This window comes from Pan troglodytes, chromosome 5, assembly GCF_028858775.2.
Source record: "Pan troglodytes isolate AG18354 chromosome 5, NHGRI_mPanTro3-v2.0_pri, whole genome shotgun sequence".
Lineage (NCBI taxonomy): Eukaryota > Metazoa > Chordata > Mammalia > Primates > Hominidae > Pan > Pan troglodytes.
In genome coordinates this window covers 177308460-177324183 of record NC_072403.2, presented here as the reverse complement: position 1 = coordinate 177324183, position 15724 = coordinate 177308460, and the positions used below count along the sequence as shown (strand labels likewise).

At 42.4% G+C, this 15724-nt stretch overlaps 1 protein-coding gene across 1 annotated transcript in view; it reads left to right on the top strand.

Annotated features, from left to right (window-relative positions):
- C6H6orf118 (chromosome 6 C6orf118 homolog) overlaps positions 1-14626 on the top strand; it is an 88023-nt gene extending 73397 nt beyond the window's left edge. Inside the window, exon 11 of the mRNA XM_063813649.1 lies at positions 14531-14626. The gene's annotated coding sequence lies outside the window, so the exon portion shown is untranslated. The remainder of the gene's footprint in view (positions 1-14530) is intronic.
- Positions 14627-15724: the final 1098 nt, after the last annotated feature.

Here is a 15724-nt window from a genome sequence, read left to right as displayed (position 1 = left end):
TGCTGCCGTCTGAGAAGAGCTTGCTCTCGGTCATCCTGAAGCCATCAGGTTGGGTAGGTGTTTAGTCGTGCTGGGTCACTATTACTGAAGCTTTGACCCTTCCCGTTTCAACATGAATTTGACATCTGTTTTTCAGCATTCTTTGTTTTACTCACAAAGGACTAAGACTCAGCCTTTGATAAATTCTCATTTGCAGAAGGGAAGTGAAAAAAAAAGCATCTGGGTCCTTATGAGAAATTCACCAATTTTACCCCGACTCTTCCCGGTGGTGTGATCATTTTGAAGTTTGAAGGGTAACACAGTAACACACACACACACCACACACACCTTCAAGCATGAAAAGAACTTGAATTAAGTCAGGCACCGTGTGAAGGGACAGGACCGAGAAGAGAGGCTCCGAGCGCGCTGACAAGCCTCTTTATTCATTCTCCAGAGCTAATTGCGTCACTTGACACACAGGCACTGAGAAGAGTGAAATTCTGACAGCCTAATTTGAGCTTGCAGTTCCAATGAGATGTACATAAGGCACTTGTTATATTAAGTGACGATCAGTGTCATTTTCTTTTTAAAAGCAATCCATTGATTTGGTTGCCTGTGAGCGAGTAGCCCTTTGAGGTGAATGACAAGGCTTCGTTCGGGGTCTGGTTATGGCTGGGATAGTCTGGAGACTGAGATGAAAGAGGGGAGGCCCTGGCTGTCAAGCTGGTTCGGGGGATATGTGGGGCAGGGCCTGGGAGCACTGCAAATAGATGTGACAATCCTGCATTTGACAGTAAAAATGAGGTTCGCGCCTGGCCTTGATGATTTCACCCTGAAGTGGCAAGATTTTGGTTTGCAGAGATTCAAATGGTGATGTTTTTGGATTATAGGTCCAGCTTGTTGTAGTTTTAAAGTAGATAGAGAAAATCTAAATCTTTATGGATTTAGAGGAAATGCTGAGTGTTAGAACAGAAATAAACAAATAAATAAATAAAGCAAGAAGGCGAACAGGACTGATTTTGCCAGTAGGTGGCAACATCAAACCACGCCAGAACCACTTCCTGGCACTGTTCTAATGAGGAGGTTACAGCTGTATAAAATTTCCTGTTGGCATAGAAGGTGAAGTCAAGGGTTGTAATAAAGACCACTCTGAGTCTTTGAAAATGCCGCATGTCAGCAGCAACTAAGACTGACCCTTTAAAAAAGAAAAAAAACCCTCAGGAACGAGGACGCCAAAGAGGGTATGAATCAGTGTCCTAGTTGAAATAGTGTCTGATGTCATGGGTGAAAATGAGCACACAGATCTCATCTGTTTATCCCGGCCATAAAGTGGTCACATTCATTAAGTGACTGGAAATTTCATTTAATTATAAAAGAGAGGACCATATTAGAAAAAGATGTATGCAGCTTATTTCTCAAAAAGATATAGAATGTATTCTAAATAATATACTTTCCAAACTTTGATCTATTTTTCTTTCTTCCCCTCTCCAAAGGAATCTTGGTACTTGGAACAGCAAGGACTGTTCAGGTCAAGGTAGTATGTAATTACACTGCCAGATGGGAGACTATTTCTGCCAACCACGATTCTAATTTAGTCTTTTCCTTTATCCAGTACTAAATTGACTCTACTTAATAGAGCCACATACCGCCAAAACCACCACACTGCCTGTGTAGCATTCTGATTTGGAGCTTTCTTGTAACATTTCAGAGGAGCCACAATTTTAGATTGAATGAAGAAAAAATAGCAATATTATAAGAATGACTAAGCTCAAAAGAGACTGCAAAAGATTTAAACAAAGCGTACACTAGGCTGAAATGGGACTCGGACCCTGAAATCCCTCGCCGGGAGGATGTGAGGAGACCTTCCACTTGCTGCATTGTGCCTCTAAGCTGAGATTTCCTTAATGTCAAGCCCAAACTATCCCAGCAAGCTTTTGTTTTGGCTCAAAAATCTTAATGGAACCCATTTATTTCCCCCTTACTGAGAGTGCCGATCAGCTAAGGCCTCAGTAAAAGTCCTTCTCCCCCAGATCACTGTGTTTTCAGGTCAACGAAATGTAATGGAGTCATAGTTGTGCTGTTTTTCTACTGCAGCCATCTAGCAGGGAGGGCTTTGGGATCTGGCTTCTCTCCAGAGGGGTGCACCAGCTCTCGTTTCTTAGGGAATAGTAAAGTTGGGGATAGAAATGTAAGGGAAGAGGGCTTAGAGAACTGAGGTGAGAGAGAACTCAGAAGAACCTGAGTGTGGGTGAAGACAGAGCTTGCGCTGGGAGCATGGTTCTGGGAACCCCTGGTTGCTTTGTCTTATTTTCTGTCTTGCCAGAGTGACCCAACTGTGACCTTGGTCAGAGCTTATGGAGGCAATTACGGTGATTTTTCAAAGAAATTTAGGATTGGTCCATTTCATAAATTTTGGTAGCTAAATTCTCCTTTTACTCATATAAGCTCTGAAACTAACACCATTTGCAAGTCCCCGAATTCACTTATGCCCGCTGACTACAAAGACTGCCCAAGGCATGAACTCTTCCCGCCGTCTCCTTGTGGAAAGAGTCTGGCCTTGAGTTAGCTGCTCTGTTTGCATCTCAGGTCTACCCTTTGTAGCCCTGGCTCCTCTTGCAATCCGAACCTGGCCAGGCCATGCTGCTATCCCGCTTTGGAGACTCCTTCCTACAGGGTGTCTCCTATTCACATTTTTAGACACATGGAGAAGAGAGGTCCTCAAGCTCTTGGCTGTCCTCTGTGATTCCAGAAAGTGGTTTCATCACTATTCCTTAACAGTCTTTCTCGTTTCAATCCTCCGCATCTGATTCTATTACCCTCCGCAAATTATGGATGGACTTGGCCTGTTGACCTTTAGCATATTCTGACAACACAGGTGCCTCCCCCTTGTCACAGGCCAGCGATGCCAGGTAAAAAATGGATAGAGGTCCTGCAGCACGAAAGTCATGAAACTTTGTTCCTGAGTATACCACAAACTCACATGTTCTTTCCTTGGCCAGACGATATCTGTCTTCCTTTCCCAGCCTCTCAAAGCAGGAAGCATCCTCTTTCAAAGGCTGACCCTTCCAGCTGGCATCTCTGTCTTCTTTAAGATCTTACTCTCTTAGTTTTTCCTGTTGTCTCTCTTTTACCTGAAAATTTTCCCTCACCACTTGATCTTTCTCTGTGTCTACAGATACAGTCAGATGTATCACTTGAGAAAATAAAAGGGTTTGTCTTATGCTGAAATGTTGTCAAGAATTACTTCTAACATCAAAATGATGGCCTTTTTTCTGGAAACCACCTCAAAAAGTCCACATCTGTCCTCCAAATTTTGGCACTAGTCACATCACTGGTTTCTTGACTTCCATTTGTGCCGCTCCATTCTATTCCTCACTTATCAACATGAATGATCTCTTTAAAATATGCATTTATTATGTCACTTTCTGACTTACAATAGTCCAAAGTGTTCTAACTACTCTTAGGATAAAAACACGTGTGAGTCCCGTTCCGGCAGGGGGCAGGGCTGTGCCTGGTGCTGCCCTGGACTCTGTGCTTCTCAAATCCTCCTCTAGGGTATTGGGTGTCCTGGATCACCCCTGTAATCCCAGTATTTCGGGAGGCCAAGGAGGGAAGATCCTTTGAGTCCAGCAGTATGAGACCAGCCTGGGCAACATGTGCATGCTGTAGTCCCAGTTACTCAGGAGGCTGAGGCAGAAGGCTCACTTGAGCCCAGGAGGTCAGGCTGCAACAAGCCATGATTGTGTCACTGATTCCAGCCTGGGTGACAGAGCAAGAGAAACGAAAGAGAGAAAGGGAGAAACGGAGAAACGGAGAGAAAGAAAGAAAACAAAATCTCCTCGGTGCAAGCCACACCAGTCTACTGTGATTATCCAGATGCAGAGAGTTCTTTGCTCCCCAGAGACTTCACGTTTGCTGTTCCCTTTCCCAGTGTGCTGTTCCCAGCTCTCCTCTTGGAGTGTCCCCCCATCCGCCACCCTCCAATTTTATAGAACATGCTTCATTCCTTTCCAGCACTTACTTAACACAAGATATAATTTATTAATTAGCAAAGTGGTCTGGCTTCTGTCTCTTCCTCTAAAATAGTGTCAGCTCCATGAGGGCAGTAATTACCTCGTTTTGGTTCACAGTTGTGTTTCTTGTACCCAATTAACATGTTATCTATTGTATTAAACACATTCAGTACATTTATTGAACTAATAGGTTAATTAATGAATGAACTGATGAACCTCTGACCTCAAGCAGCCATATGCTGTGTGTCAAATGCCCACTGATCCCTGCTACCTAACTCTGCAGTTGTTCTCTGAATGCTCACTCTCCTCCATTCTATCAGTTCAATTTGAGCTGATTTTTAGGGCACAGACCCCCTCTCATCTATTCTCTTTGTCCTTGTCCTGGTCACTTTAGACAAAGGTCATCTTCTCTTTTCTCTGAGTCATGGTATATTAGCTTGTATTATTTATGAGAAGGTAACTTTTTATGAAAATATGCTTTATTCTCTTAGCTGGGTATGAGCCTTAAGGACAAAAGCCACATTTAATATCTTTTTAATTTCCTAGAGCTCTTTGGCACTGTGATGGTAGACTGATAGATTTGAAAAGGAAGACTCTGAAAGAGTTCACTTCCATCCAGATGAAATAAGTTGCATGAGATGAGTACCTGTGACTTTCCTAATCTATATATATTTTTTCTTTGAGATTTCTTTGTACTGTGATAGAAAAAGGGGATACTTTAACATAGCAGATGATATGCAATGTCCTTTGCAGGGGTGGGAAATATGGGCTGACATGGTGTGTAAGAATGAGGTGTCAGCAATCCCGAGGGTTCCATCTTCAGAGGAGAAATCATCTCTAGTTTCTTTCTATCTCACAAGTGCAGTTGAAAGCTACTTACCCAAGAAAATCAGTGGCGGGCAGTCAGGTAGGGAAGCAGCGTGTTTCCAGGTTTGAATCAGAAGAGGTTCTTGAGTGCGGGCTCAGGACATCACAGTGCAGTATGGTCTACACACAGGGCTGCAATGCTTACTTCTGTGGATGTGGCAATGGTGCTGCAGAATGAGTTTGTTCAGGATGTTGCAATCATGTAATGATGTGGTCAGGGTGAGTACATGCTCATAATCAGTTCAGTGCCACTCAGTGTTAGAGAAAAAAGTTTTGCAATGAGTCCAAATGGCTTTGTGACTTAGCTGTGATTCAACTAGGATGAATGGCAGAAACCCCTGGTTACCACTCAAGTGCTCACGGGGCTGTGTGAAGTTGAATGAAGTCTCAAGTTGTACTTGAACAAGGTATGAAAGGCCAGTACTGAGAATTGAGGATTAAAATGTAACATAAAACAGACATTTTGGATGAGTTAGAAATTGGGTATAAGGTCAGAAACCATAATTTTTAAAAGGCAACTTAATTGCATCCAATATAAACCAGTAGCAAATAGATCCTCAGGAGACAGCTGGGCTAAAGCCAATCAAACTAGAGTTGGAAGCAAATGTTAAGGTAGAAGTTAGGAGAAGGGACAAGGCAAACAAGAGTGTAAGAGAAGAAATTCCTTGGCCTTCTTGCTTCTCTCTAAGAGAAGAGAGACTGAATGAATTGGTCTGTTACTTTGTTCTCCCCCAAAAACGTTTACCTATTGAGAAAAATCCAGTCCATTCATTTGATCAACACTTTATGGAGAAGTAATTGTGTTCCTGGCACAGAACTTGTCATGGGAGATTCGTCAGCTAAGAGAATAGAGAGACAATGCTGCCCTCCAGGAATTTGTATGCTAATAGAGGTGGTAGTGGCTTAAAGACACAAAGGGATGAAAACATAATATATTTAGATTATAGTTTGTTTTTTTTTTTTGAGATGGAGTCTCAGTCTGTCACCCAGGCTGGAGTGCAGTGGCACCATCTTGGCTCACTGCAACCTCTGCCTCCCGGGTTCACACCATTCTCCTGCCTCAGCCTCCTGAGTAGCTGGGACTACAGGTGCATGCCACCATGCCTGGCTAATTTTTTGTCTTTTTAGTAGAGACAGGGTTTCACCATGTTAGCCAGGATGGTCTTGATCTCCCGACCTCATGATCCGCCCGCCTTGGCCTCCCAAAGTACTGGGATTACAGGCATGAGCCACCGCACCCGGCCTAGATTATAGTATGTTAAAAGACAACGATCGCTATGAAAAAATACATAAAAAGTAGGGAAGGATGGTTTGGATGTGGGAATGAGAGAGAGGAGTGAAGGGTGACTGGGGACTTGCAATGAACGACTCATTGAAATGTGCATGTGGACCTATTCTCTTTTCCTCATTTTCCCTTTTCAGGGCGTCAACTACTTTGGGATAGAACATGGGCTAATGTAACACTGTCATGATTGTTGGTTTTCATCTAAGATAGACCAGCTTTTTTCTCACAGAGGAAAATGTCTATGACCCGAATACATAATATGACACTATGAGTGGATCAAAAAAAAGTGCAAAAAGTGTGGCTTAGGTGGCAAAGCCATCTTCAGTGGCATGAATAACATGTCACATATACTACTGGTTTTCAGGGTTCCCTTCCCTGATGGGAACACTGGTAAAATTGACCTGGTGGTTGTAGGTCCCAGTGGACTTGGGTGTGGAGGAGGAATATGTGTGACTCTCAACCTCATTTTTATGACCTGAAGGGACGTTTAATTTGACTTATGCTTATTGTCGGCTGTCATTAATCACTTGAAGGACTATTTCCAAATGGATCGTTAAACAAACTGAGTCTGTGTTTTATCAGTGGAACCAGAGTGTCGTGAGACAAGGACTCTCATGAGCATGGTGGGAACAAGACCATGGTTCAGAACAGGTGGGTAGAAAAGAGGTCTGGTTAACCCCAGAGCTAAGGACCATGGCCACGCATACACATGTTCACATCATAACCACATGAAACTTGAAACACGGAGGTGGAATAGACCCTAAAGGGTGACCCATGGCCCTCTCTGACTTACTCTGGATGGTATACTTCCAGATGCCTGTTGCTTTGGGATATTGTCCATGTCATAGCTATTGCCTGATATATTACATGAGTAGAAGCGTTAGTTTCTGTGAAATAAGTCTTATATTATAGGCAGGTGAAGAGGCTCATAAGATTATAATAATATATTGACAGGCAGTCACTGCAATATTTTGGATGGAACAGTAAGTCAGGAATGGAGGCTGGACGGGCCCTGAGCGGGATCTTTGTCCTGACATGATCCTGCCTTGGACCTGCACAGGGTCTTGGTCTAGCTGGACTGCTGTAACGGAACACCACAGACTGGGTGGCTGTAAACATCAGATATTTATCTGGAGCCTGGGAAGTCCAAGATCAGGGTGCTGGTAGATTTGGACTTTGGCCAAACTCACTTCCTGGTTCATAGGTGTCCCACTTTTGGCTGTGTCCTCACATGGTGGAAAGGAGCGAGGAAGCTCTATGGGGTCTCCGAGGACACTAATTCCATTCATGACCTAATCACCACCCAAAGGCCTCACCTCCTATATCATCAAACTTGGGGGTTAGAATTTCAACATAGGAATTTGAGGCAGCTGTAAACAATTGGTCCATTGCAAAGGTGAAGCTCTGAGCAGGTGGTACCAGTGACTGAATTAGGGGGCATCTCTCTAGGAAAGACAACTCCTGGGCTTGTTTGCCTTCCAGTTTGCTCCTTTTCTCCCATAACACCTGTCATAGTTAATTTATGTCAACTTGACTGAGCCATAGGGTGCCTTGACATTGGGTCAGGTATTATTCTGGGTAGGTCTGTCAAGGGGCTTTCGGATGAGTTGAACATTTGAATCCATGGGCTGAGTGAAACAGATGGCCCTTCCCAGTGGTAGTGGGCCTCATTCATCAAAGGCCTGAATGGATTCAAAAAGCTCACCTCCCGTGAGAAACAGGGAATTCTTTCTCCTGCCTGCCTTGAGCTGGGACATTGGCCCTTCCTGCCTTCAGGCTGTAACTGAAGTGAGAGCCCTGGGTCCCCAGCTTGCCAACTGCAGATAGAGGGACTTGTCAGCCTCCCTTAGTGTGGAGCCAATTCCTTACAATAACCCTCTTTCCAGATATCCTAGGGGCTCTATTTCCCTGGAGAGCCCTGGCAAATACAATATCCCTACTATTTCATTTTCTCTAACCTATTTAAATTTTAAGTTTGCTATTGCATGAAGAAATGTATGGGTAAAATGGGGGATTATACTAACCCGGTCAGCTTTCAGTCAATAGTGTTCACTAGAAGGAAAAAAAGAGAAATACTCAGGTGGGCTGGTGGTACCAGCTTGATCGTGGATTAGGAAGGGATGCCTGTAAAGGGGAAAGGCGTGGCAGCAGGTAAAGCGGGGAACTGCAAACATGAGGAAAATAGCCCAGAAAGTTTCTGAATAAAGCTGTTCAAAGCTACCGTAGAGCTTAGTTAAAGAAATGACTTGTGCATTTGGACAGATACCGTTCGTGCTGCACTGCTGCAGATATAGCTGGAGAAGGGGAGAATTAGAAGAAAGCCTTGAATTGCAGACTCAGCCTCTCAGAGTGAATCTGGCCCCTCTTAAAGACAAGTCCCCTGTGAGCAGTGGTCTGCTGGGACCCCGTCATCTTGCCACAACCAGAGCCACAGCAGTGCCTGCAGCTCCTGCAGCCTCTGTTCCTCCCCTTTTACCTGTGTTAGGAGCCTCTCCAGGGTCAGGACCTTTGCACTCTGTATTCCACTCACAATCTCCTGAACTACTAATTATTCCTCTCTGCAGAATTATTCCTATCAGATGCAAACATGTTCTAACATCTCCCTTGAAAAGCCCCTTTCCTTACCTCAAGTGCCCTTCCAGCTAAAGCTCTAATTGTTCTCTGTCACAGCAAGTCATTTCTAAAGAACTGCTTATGTTTTTATCTTCAGTTCTTCACCTCTTACTGACTCTGCAACCCAATCTGATCCAGTTGCCTTTCTCAGTGTGACACTGAAACAGCTTCTGTGGGGACACGATGGCCATATGGCCAGAGCCTGTGGTCACTCCTCTTATCACTGCACAGTTGATTGTTCAGTTGTGTCTGATGCAGTTGGCAACTTCTTTCATCTAGGGCAGTGGTTATAATTTTGCCCTCCAGGGGTGCCTTGGCCATGTCTAAAGACATATTTTTTTTTTGTCCCTCATGGTGAAGGGAGTACTCCTGCATCTGGTGTGTAGAGGCCAGGGAGTCCTCACAAAAATAGTGCTCTCTTGCTCAGTGTGTCAGTGGTGCCAAGGTTTCCTCTCATTTGTGACTGCCTGATGAGTTCACTGGGTCCGCCTCGGTCCCGTGTGCTGGCTTGTCTTCCAGATAACCTCTGAATATTTGGTTTTTATAAGGTTTGGTCTGGACCTCATTCTCTATCTGCATTCTCTCCATGGGTCAGCAAATACGTTTTCGTGTTTTAAAATATGAGTACGCTGATGACTCTAGTTCTAAACACCCTGATGACCTCTAGACACATAAGTTTAATTGCTTACTTGGCATTGCTATTTGAATAAGAGACATCAGGAACTTAATATGTACAAAAGAGAGATCGATTTGCTTTACTAAACCCACAGCTCCTTTCCTGCTTTCCCACTTCTTAGTGAATTGTACCACAACTTACCCAGCACATAAAGCTCTAGGTATCCTCCTGGATTCCTCTCTTTCCAGAGCCTCCTACAGTGAATACATCATCCAGTCCTATGAGTCTCTTTATAAAGTATTTCCTGCTCTACTTATAAAATATTTCCTTTAATTGAATTTTCTCCAGCTCTGTGGCTGCTCATCCAAGACACCGTCAAATAAACATTGCCTGTATCAGTGCAATTGCTTTCAACTTATCATTATGCTTCTGCTCTGGCCCTTTTGCAACCTACTCCCCATGTAGCATCGCTAAGTAATATTTCAAAACTGTAAATCACACTAACGTACAGTGGCTTCCACTGCACTTAGAAAAAAGACTCCATCTCCTTCCCAGGCCCATACCCCTAAATGGTCAGGCCCTTGCTCGTCTCTCTCACAGTGTTCACCATGCGTCAGCAACCATGGTACTGATGTCAGGAGGGGCCCCAAATATTGCCTGTTCTGGATTCATGGCTCTGCAATGTGATCTCGAAGCTCCTCCCATGAAGAGATGAAGAGATGACGTCTGTTTGTCTACCCCATGGATCAGGCTTGACCCTGTGACTAACTCTCACTCAAGGAATGCAGCAGGGGTGATGTTGTTTCAGTTCTGAGTCCAGGAAGCAAGAGGCCAAGTGTGCTTCTGCCAGCACTTCGGGGTTACTATCCAACCCTCATAATGCTACCCACTGGAGGATGAGAGACTGTGTGGAGGAGAGAGGAGCTACCACAGCCAAGACCATGCAAGATCCAGAAGCCTCCAGCCGACCCAGCAGCTGAGCACTAGTACACGAGTGAGCCTAGAGAGGACCAGAAGAGCAGCCCATCTGCACCTGCCCAAATTGCTGACTCACAGGAGTGTTAGCCAGTCAACAGTTGCTGTTTAAAAATACTTAAGTGGACTATTATACAGTGTATCTTCTGGCCTGACTCAGGCCCAGAAGCCTATAGTGAGGAAGAACCTATGGTTTGCTTTTATCTTTTTGCTATGAATTGGGAGAGGAGAAGAGTTCTGAGAATGTCAAGGTCTTGGTTGACTGGTGCCCTTGCAATCTGGTATTGATGCTCTGGTGTTTAGTACTTGCAGGGTGTACTTGTGGTCCTTTCAAGACAGCTCATCCCCTTGCTGCTTCTCAAGGTGACAGCTCCTCTCACCGTCTGCATCTTGAGGTGCACTTCACATGGACCCTTTCTGTGGATATCACCTCTCCCTGGAAGGCTGTGGTTTGAAATGGCCTCTTTATGGCAGACAGTTTATGGGCTACTGTCCATGGCGACCACACTGGCCCATGTGGGGCACTTGGCCAGCCACTGTCAAGGTATTCATCTTTTCTCACAGTTCATCACAGACAGCTCCATCCACCTGTTGCTTTTAGATATTTTCTCATTAGGGTCAGATACTCAGTCTATGTGTCTTTTAAATTTTATGGGATGAAGGCCATGCTCTCCTTCACCTGGTTTGGATTAGGAGGAATGCAACCTGAGCCTGGGTGGGGGCAGAGGACATGCTGTACTCTTAAGAACGCTCTCCATGAAAATCTTCACCATCAGTGTTTTTCTTCCCTTCTTGATCAGTCTCCTGAACATGGGATGAGAAGAGCTCGAGATTTTTCATCTCGTCCCTGCCCTGTTTGCTGTGGCTTGTGTTTCTCTTTAGAACATAGGAGGAGTGCTTGGAACCCATTGTCCTCATTAGAAATTCTGACTTGGAAGACCAGATTAACATGTTTAATATCACAGTTTCTTAAAAGGCAGCTTAGATCTGATCACTGAGCAAACTCGTGTTAGGAGAGGGTAAGAGAGTCGCCTGCACATGTCAGGGTTAGCCAGGGAGCCATGGCAGGAACCAGGAGGCTCTCAGGATGTGGGAAGGACCATGCTGTCTGCTGGAGGGCACAAGACAAGGAACACTCATAGCAGGGCACCAAACAAATGCCTGGAATAAATCCAATTAGTCTAATTTTCATGACAGTGATCTACGATATTATTACTCTTATTTAATAGATGAAACAGAGGCTTATACTATTTATGTTATTTTTACTCTTTTCTAGGCAAAAGAGAGGACACATATTTTGATTGATAACATTGATGAAAATATTATCACCCAGTAAATGTGCATTTTATTTTCTGTATTCGATTTGATAAATAATTTTAATGACTGTTTTGTTCATTATATGCACTCTAATGAGTAGAATGATCATTAATTTTAACATCCCATATGTTACTTACTTTAGCTTTCATGATTCATTTCACATTGAAATCTCATCTACCTGGTGACGGATAAACTGCATCAGTATTGAAAGAAATTGACTGTTCTACTTAATGCCCATCCTAATATATTCAAAAGTGTTCCCAGTCTGGGCCATTAAAAATAATTCATGAGAACATCCACAAAATGTGCTCCCTGTTTTTCCCAGTCCCCTCCCTAAATCCTTCTAAAGGACCTCACTCTTCTCGACTCCCCATATTTTACACAAATATATTTCCATGTGTTTATCTGTGGTATTTTGGCTCTCTGAGCAAATATTCACTCAGAATGAGGCAAAAACACTCAGTGTAAGATTCCAGGGGAAACCAATCGTGCACTCTTTATCTGACTGCACACAGAGAATGTAGGAACAGTTGTCAACTGCTTTTTAGTCTATGTAGAGATAAGAGATTTTCCCCTCACCTTCCAATTTATCATTGCCCATTGGAATGTTTCTCCAGTGTCAGGAAAACAACCCCAGACATTCATTTTCTACATTAATAGCCTGACAGTTACAGGGGCCAAATGGCTTTTATTTTTTCAGATAGCCCCATTGTCATTATTTTAACTGTCTGTTGATTCGATATTACTTGATGTAACAGCCTGGACTGGGTTCTTAAAATATATGACATGACACAATCAGGGTTGGGGTTTTAGGTTATTTGGGCTGAATGGTGTTGGATTCTACCTTGCTCAATCAGACTGTGCTTTTTCCTGGCGGCAGAAACGTGAATACATTACAGTCACAAGATCAGCTTTTCATATCAGAACTAATGGGATGCAGAGTTTAAACAAAAAATAATCCCAGCAACGCTGTCAGCATTCATATCAGAGCCGCAGCTGGGCGAACATGCTGCCTCCCTTCTCTCTCCAAACCTGTCTACATGTAAGAAGTCAAAGGGTCACAGTTGCTTACAGCTGCGACTCCCTGAGATCTTTCATCAGGATAACCAGCTTCGAGGTGATGCCATCTGTCTTCATTTATCTCTGCAGAATGTCCAGTTTAGAAAAATGAAATGTCTGTCTGAGTTAAGATTTTTGGATGGTCAAAAACCAAGCTGAAATCTCTATCAATTAATTTTCCCCCCATGCTACAGTATAAACTACTTTAATATAGTAAACAGCAAATGTATACAAACAGCGAAAACACAGAAAATGCCTTGCTTTAGAAATAAGACGGAAGCAAATTCTTCTGGTGGCAATTATTCATATTTCCTATGTATATGACTTGCAAAGGAAAGCAGTCCCTGTGTCTTGATGAACTGCTCATTGTCTGAGTGCTGCAGTTAAGATCAGCCTGTGGTGTCAACAGTACAGCACAGCTGTCTGCTAGGAGTTTTCCTGAAGGTGAAGAAGCCAACAGTACATTCTAAAACTGGAATGGCATCAGGAATATTAGGTCCACAAAATATAATTACTTGAACTGAAAACTGACCTGGTCACAAGAACAAATGCACCACGTGATGTAACAGCATTTTAGGAGGTCTCTAAAAGAATTTGCTATCCTATGTGCTTACTCAGGCAGCTGCGATATTCACCAGCTACAGAGCCCTCCTCACCATGAGCTGCTTTTATTGCAGATAATAATTCTGACTCAATTTCTTTTTATCTACCGTTTGAGACACATATTAAAAAGTTTCTTATAGCCACCACCAATATGAAGCAAATGCAGAATCTTAGAAAAGAATTTGGCCATTGCATGGGTCAAACAATGTTTGAAGAAGCATATATCAGACAATTGTTTTAAGAGTGTTTTTCGCCACCTTTTTCTATTCCTAGATTTTTTTCCTCTTGCCACTGGACCAGCTCCAAAAGAAGCTGAATAAATGTGATTTATGATAGCAGGAGGCTGCACTGTGGCTGTGATTGCAAGCATTGCGGCTATTTAATGTAATGCCATATTATATAATGTATTAACATATTATAACATATGAGCCATTATTCTCAAACGATATCTGAACACAAAGCAGAAGCTAGTCATCATTTTGGAAAGCAAAGCAATCCTAGAAGGTCCCCAAAGGGTGAGACAGAGGATGAGTAAGCAATGAAAAGAAGGATGAGGTTCACAAGATTTCATGCTTATGGAAGGAGGCCAGACTTGAAGAGGACAGGCTTAGTGAGTGACTGTTCCAGTGCAGGTTACCATAAGAAGGGAGCAGGAAACCCCAGCTCCCTCTATTCAAGTACAGTCTTCCTATTTCTCAGTTTTTACTGAGGACAACCCTGGATAAAGACAACATAAAGTATAATAATAATAAAATAAAAAATACATATCATAATAAAGAAAGTACTATATAATATTTTTTAAAAAGAATTATATGGAATGGAAATTATATGTGATATTGTAAAAAATAAAAAATAAAAAAACAAATAATGTATTTAGAGGAGATTGGGTTAAACTAAAAAGTGTTTGTCTCTCTTATGCTACATTTTTTTACTGTCTAGATATATGCTCATAAACACTATATATAAACACTAAAAAACACTATGTAAAAGTATTCAGTTTTTAGAATCTGTAAATTGTCTTCTTTTCCAAAATAATTTTTAATGTTTGTCTTATTTCCAGCTAGATCATCACCACCTATTGACATGATACTTTAAACAATAAAAATAAAGCTTGTTATAGGACAGAAATAATAAGTACCCACTCTGTTTTTGACCTGAGATCATCTACTTAATTAATAAGGAAAAATTCATATTTTATCACAGGGTATTTCATTAACAACATGTGGATCTTCCTCTACAAGCAGAGGTCATCTGACCATCTGGACTTTAATGTTTTTGTGAGTTTCGTGGGATACTGAGGTAATGATTAAGTAGTACTTCAGTTGAAAAACAATTGTTATGTACCTCCTATAGGCCAGACACTGTATCAGATACTGAGGATATAAAGAAAATGGATGATAGATTCCTACTTTCAAGAGATAATCAATGAATGTTCATTACTTATGAAAATATTTTTTATCCAGCTCATGTCAAACTAGTAGAAATAACAATATAAAATCTGTCATTGTTTTACTCTCCACTCTAGAGTGATGATATGGTTTGGCTGTGTCCCCACCCAAATCTCATCTTGAATTCCCACGTGTTGTGGGAGGGATCCAATGGGAGGTAATGGAATCATTGGAGCATGTCTTTCCCGGGCTGTTCTCATGATAGTGAATACGTCTCATGAGATCTGATGGTTATATAAAAACAGGAGTTTCCCTGCGCAAGCTCTCTTCTCTTGTCTGCCTGCCACCACGTGAGATGTGCCTTTCACCTTCCTCCATGGTTGTGAGGCCTGCCCAGCCATATGGAACTATAAGACCAATAAACCTCTTTCTTTTGTAAATTGCCCAGTCTTGGATATGTCTTTATCAGCAGCATGAAAATGGACAAGTGGTTATTTTATTTTGACCATTTTAAGATTACACAGTCTTTCCACACATTCATTTATTCATTCACACATTCATTCAGCAACCATTTGATACTTTGGGGCCCCGTATATTTGGGCAATGTGGATATAAATATGAATAAGAACAAGGACATCTTCAGGTGTCTCCCATCATCTGGTTTTCAAAGGAAGAGGGAGGCTGCATTTCAAAATAAATGGATAATAAACTAAATTTTCAAGGGAAAATCTAAAAATGGGGTCATAACTGGGGGTGCTCCACAGAGGAATGATAATAAATAAAATCCCCTTCTCATTTTTGTCTGTTTTTCTCAAATCTTCCCTATTCCTTTTGTGATAGTTGGGCACAGAGAGATTTTAGATCAAGAGAAATGTCTAAGGCTTTTTTATTTCTTTACATTGCCTCCTCTATGTTGTTAACATTGCCCCCCTTTTCATTAAATTTGTGTAATGTTTGTTTTCTTTTTGGCCAGGGCTTTTCACATTTGCATTTTTATCGGGGAGTCAGC